The sequence below is a fragment of the Mus caroli genome, unplaced genomic scaffold (assembly GCF_978045245.1).
Source record: "Mus caroli unplaced genomic scaffold, Mus_caroli_1 scaffold_14, whole genome shotgun sequence".
Taxonomy (NCBI): domain Eukaryota; kingdom Metazoa; phylum Chordata; class Mammalia; order Rodentia; family Muridae; genus Mus; species Mus caroli.
In genome coordinates this window covers 15,392,661-15,398,695 of record NW_028227269.1, presented here as the reverse complement: position 1 = coordinate 15,398,695, position 6,035 = coordinate 15,392,661, and positions in this window count along the sequence as shown.

Below are 6,035 nucleotides of genomic sequence, written 5' to 3'. Positions count from 1 at the left end.
CTGAGCTCGCTTTTTGGGGAAAGTGGAAGCTGGGAATTTCCTAGGTCTATGCCACTTTGTTTAGTTGAAGGGGTCCTGAATCTTTTCTGATGATGGCAATAAGGACATGTTGCTGTCTTGGAATACCCCACTTCTAGGTCTTGCTACTAGGGAAGAAAGGTGCTTTCTCAGCTGCAAGTGAGTAGCTCAAAAGAGAAAACTGTGTCCAACAGAAGCCCCCAAAGGAGGAAGGACAGGACACTCAGGACTTAATATGGAGGCGCCAATTGCACTGTGGAAGACAGGTGATGAAATTGCTTCATATCCATTCTGATTTCTGTTTTTAAAACATTTGGTTTGTTGCTATGAAAACAAATATATGGAAAGAATGAAGGTCAGTGACATGAAAGGCATTTCTTCTTCCTAACTTTAGATGCTGTTTCCCTCTACCCTTTGACAAGTCGCTGGCCAGCAGAGGAGACAGACGTGGGAGGGCAGCCAATGTTCTTTCTGGAGAAGTGGCCTCAGCCCAAGCTCACAAGGTGTGTGTGGGCTGGGTCGGGTACAATTTTAAACTAATTGATGAACTGCTGTGGGGAATCTATTCATTAAAACACACTCTTGTTACTGATGAAACCCTAAGCTACAGGGGCCAGTAGGAGGCATGGAGATGCTGGCCAAGGGGACAGTCTTCATAGTTCTGTGTGATTCACCAGTCTGTCTACTGGAGACAGGGGACAGCACAGTCTTGGTGGCATGGAGAGTTTCACTGGGACTGCCTGTCTATTTAAAGCTCATGAGGAAACACAAAGAGGAAACAATTGTCCCATAGGATAGTCTTCTGTAATGTCACTGCTACAGACCCTTCTACATGGGACTCATTAAAGGTCTGGCTCTAAGGACCAAAATGGGGCAAGGGTGTCTGGGATGGAGTAGAAGTGCAGGAACAGTGTGGCCCTTCTAAGTTCCTCCCTTGGTAAAGAGAAGGTTTAACTTACATTGATGTATTAGGTCTATATTTTGCTGTGAGAAAGGATATCCCATACAAATCACAGACCTTTTAAAGCAGGTGAACTGTGGGTTAGACTCCTAGGTTCCAAACTGGCCTCAGAGCACACAGCAGAGGGACAACTGCAGTCCCAGGTGAGCTCCCTAAGGGCCCTCTCCCCACCCTGAGGGAGGTGACTTCCTCATAGTCCCTGCCAGGATGGGAGCCCATTCCACCCCGGTACTCCTAGCAATGCCATCCTTTCTGAGACCAAAAGTTTCTCTTTTCTCATACATAACCCATAGACAGTCCATTGTTGTGCCTCTTCTGCTGATCCCAGTTCTCAGACAGGCAGGCCCACCTCACTATCAACTCTGGAGTAGGCGAGTGGGCAGAGGAGGCAGTGAGATGGGCTTGTGTGTGTGTGTGTGTGTGTGTGTGTGTGTGTGTGTGTGTGTGTGAATGTGAGAGGCAGAGACAGACAGACAGACAGACAGACAGACAGACAGACAGACAGACAGAAGGTGAGAGCACTGAGCACCTATCTCAGTGTGTCTTGAGAAACTCTTGGGACTGATTCTCCCTCTGTTACTTGCTGGCCAGTCTGTGTTGGAGACCAGCAGTTGGCATGGTGGGAAATAGGATGGGATGAGTGGGCCATTTCTTTACTTCAGCCCAATGTTCCCTCCCTCCCTCCTCTCCCCTCTCCCTTCTCTCTCTCTCTCTCTCTCTCTCTCTCTCTCTCTCTCTCTCTCTCTCTCTCTCTCTCTCTCTCTCTCTCTCTCTCTCTCTCTCTCTCTCTCTCTCAACGCAGACCAGGTCTCTCTATAATGTAACTTTGGCTTTCCTAGAACTCGCTATGTAGATACAGGCTGTCGATCAGGCTGTATCTTTGTGTGCTGGGATTAAAAGTATATGCCACTGTGCCTGGCCTCTGCTTTTTTTTTTTAAGGGGTTGTTTAATTTTATGTGTATAAGCATTGGTCTGCATGTATGTAGGTGTGCCACATGAGTGCAGTATCTCTGAAAACCAGAAGAGGGAGGCACTGGAGAAACTCACAGTTGTGAGATGCTGTGTGAGTGCTGGGAACCAAATGGGGTTGTCTGCAAGAGCAGCCAGTGCTCTGAATCACTGAGCCATCTCTCCAGCCTGTCTTATTTTTGTTTTAAATATTGTCTGTAAGTGTTGAAGAGCTCTTAGTGACTGTCAGCAGCCCAGGACTTCTCAGGAAGCAGTCACATTCCCCATGGGTCCCCACCGATGTGCCTTCAGATAGTGGACCTCCTCCCAAGGTTACCCTTAAAGTGTTAGTGTTTGCTCTCCCAGCATTCCTGTCGCTCAGGAACGCAGGAGTAGTTCGGCTGGGTCAAAATCTGGGCTGTGGCCAGGGCAGCTTTCTCTTTGTGTGTTTTCAGGTGTCACCTGGCAGTCCCTGGTTCTTGTGGGCTGTTGCTACCTGGGCCTCTTTATAGGGCTACTAACAGTGGCAGGTAGCCTCCCTCCTCATAATGAGTGGGCAATAAGTTGATAGAGACCAACTCAGGGGCCTGTTTTATCACCAGATCTTAGAAGTAACCCTTAGCTTGAGGTTGGAACACTTGAAGACCCCTAAGGAGGTTGCCTCTCATCTCTCTCCTTTATTTTATTTTATTTATTTATTTATTTATTTATTTATTTATTTATTTATTTATTTATTTAAGAAAGATAGGGTTTCTCTGGGTAGCCTTGTCTGTTTGGGAACTCACTCTGTCCACCAGGCTGGCCTCAAACTCAGAGATTCAGCTATTGCTGCCTCATGTTGGGATGAAAGCCATGATCTACCATTGCCTGGTGCCTTATTCTTATATACAGAACCATGCAAAGCCTTTTCAGGTCGCTATTTAGATATATCTTAAGTCTTGTGACTATATGTAACTATGTCTGTGTATCACACATTCTGCATACTGCATTCCATACCCCAAAATTGATTGACTGCATCTCTCAGAATTGATGTTCAGTTCTTGTGACAAAGAATGCTCTAGTGAGCGTTTGCCAGTCATGTCTGTGTGGCTGAGGGAGAAAGCTCCGATGTCAATCTAGTCTCCTTCCTTCCTCCCTCTGACCTCTAACTGACCTGCACCCTGGCTCATCTCATAGCTTGTAAACAAATACCAGCAAGGCCCAGACAGTTGTCTCTCCTCCCATCTCCTCTCATCCCCTCCCCTCTCCTTCCCCTCCCCTCTTCCTCCCCTTTCCCACCCCTCCCCTCCACTTTCCCTCCCCTTTCCTCCCCTCCCTTCCTACTGATCATCTTACCTCTATTTTATGCTTCTTGTTCTTCACCAGGTGTCCCTCCTTGCAGCCTAAGCTCCATAACTCCCCTTTACCTGCTTCAGGCAACCTCTATGAACATTCCAGGTCAGACTGGGCATCTCTCTTCCAGGTCCCACAGAGACCTGAGCAGGGTTCCATTCAGAACTTGGAGGCTACCTCAGGACTATCTGCCATGTCTCTCTTTCTGGGCCTGGGAGATCTCTGAAAAAGTAAAACGTAATAACAAAATTCTAGGCCTTTAGGCCCAGGATTGGGAATGTGACCTTTGTGACTCAATGCTCCAAGGTATGTTAATCATAAAACAGATAGTGACATCTCTCCACCCACCTGCTTCCTGGGTTCAAAGAGTGTTAATTCAAAGAATGTGCTAATGTTAGGGGCTCTTAGAAACTGTCTTAAGAGATAACCTGAACAATTACCAGGTATTCCTTGTGACACTTGTGACTTTGCACTTCCTTGTGACTCTTAACTGGTATCTTTGGTATTTTCCAACAACGCCCTCCCCACTTCCTTGAGTTGTGGTTTCTTCCTTTAAATACCCCCTTACCCAGCGACTTGGCACACCACGGTCCTCTACCCCTGCGTGGTGTATGACCGTGGGCCCAAGAGCACTCTTGAATAAAAATCCTCTTGCTGTTTGCAGCAAGAACATTTCTTGTGGGTGATTTTGGGGTGTCGCCTCTCCTGAGTCAGAACTTGGGGGAATCCTCACGCTGTGGGTCTTTTATCTCCACTAGCAGGTATCAGCTGAAACTTTGAATGGAAGCCTTGTATAGTCCTGGCCTTAGCTGCCATGCTCTGACAGCTAGTGCAGGAATAATGGATCAACCACACCTTGAACATGAACACTGTTGTTAACAGAGTTGCCTTTCAAGTCTGGAGACAAACATAGGGAACAGTCAGTTCTAAGTACTTGTGCAGTGTAATTGCATCTCTGGACTGTGGCTCTCTGACCTCCATTCCTTTTCCATGCAGCCCTGAGCACAATAGAGTTTTCTTTGTCCTTTGGTCCTCTGACATTAATTCTGCTATGGAGTCCAGGTTGTCCCAGAACTCATGACTTATCTGCCTCAGCCGCCCCTTTCTGTGCTCTTATTTCTGCCCCTCACTGTACTCTCACATCTTGTGTGACATTGAGTTCTCCATTTGAGAAGACTCCCAAGGCTGGAGAGATGGCTCAGTTATTAAGAGCACTGACTGCTCTACCTAAGGTCCTGAGTTACAATCCCAGGAATCACATGTTGGCAGAGAGAGAGAGAGAGAGAGAGGGAAAGGGAGAGGGAGAGGGAGAGGGAGAGGGAGAGGGAGAGGGAGAGGGAGAGGGAGAGGGAGAGGGAGAGGGAGAGGGAGAGAGAGAGAGAGAGAGAGAGAGAGAGAGAGAGAGAGAGAGAGAGAGAGAGAGAGAGAGAGAGAGAGAGAGAGAAAGAGAAAGAGAAAAAGAGAAGTCTTCAAAACTGGGCAGACACATCCATCCATCCTCTTATTCCCCATTATTTGAATAAGTGATCCTGAAATTGCTGTGTAACCTTCCCTCAGCCTGAAGCTGGCTGAGCCAGACCTTGACCTTGCTGCCACTAAGGAGATTACCTAGGGTGGAGCCTTCCTCCCTAGATCACTCAATTGTTTAGCCACTGTTGCTGTTCCTCTTCAAGATACTGCTACCTGCTGAGAGGCCCAGGAGTTATTCCAGAGACTATGCCATATCCTGCACATAATCACCTTCAGCTGGTTTCAGGCTCCAAGAATGAATGGGTGGGAATGGGCCTACGCCCTCCTTTATAAGTGCATTTGTCATTAAACATTTGAACCTTGATCAGAACATTGTCTTGGCTCCATTTCTCTCTCATCCACCTAGTTTCCCTTTCTTTAAGTGCTGGCCTACCACTCAGGTGTACCCCCTCCAAGTGAACTGCTGGATGGCTTGCAAGATTGGTGGGTGACATTAGCCAAGACACATATTTGGCCCTGAGGTACTGCTTCTGTCCAATATCTAAAACACCTTCTAGCCAACAGCACCTTTCTCCTTGAGGTGAGGTGGGAGCAAAGACAATGTCTGGCCAATCTCAGAGTCTCCAGTGCTCACCCAGGACAGGTGCTCAGTGGGTGCTTCCTGAACATCATCAGATGGTCTGGGGCTCAATCTACAGGTTCTGTGGCTTTAAGCAGGAGGGCCAATGGCCTTGCTGTGTGTGGAGCACACTGAGTGGAAAAAGGCTGGCATCAACTCCTCTCTGAATAAATTCTCGCTGTTCCAGACGTTTAAGGACTTTCCCCATGTCTACCACTTATCTGCTTCATCCCCACACTCACTGGAGAGAGAACCATGAACAGGGTGCTTGGGGCAACACAGGAAACTCACAGACCTTGGTTTATTTGATCATTTTAATATGCCAGGCCAATGGAAAGCAAGGACATAACACACAGGAACACCTGTGTTTGCAGGACAGAGGGCAGATGTCCACAGCCCTGGGCATGCATGTATCTCCTGTGTAATTAGGAAAGTGGAATACATAAATACCACAGCACAGCTAGACTTGGGGGTGGGGAGAATCCCAGGCCACAGGGGACCATGCTATAAAGGTAGTCAGAGGCTTTAAATACAGAGGCTGAACCTTCTCACTTTATACAAAACGTATATATTAAAAGTAAGGATACCACGGTATATACATGCAAGCAGCTTTGGTCAGAGAAAATAAACAAGGGAGGTGGAGCCACGCACAGGAAGGGTTGCCTGTCTGCTCTCCATGTTCTTCA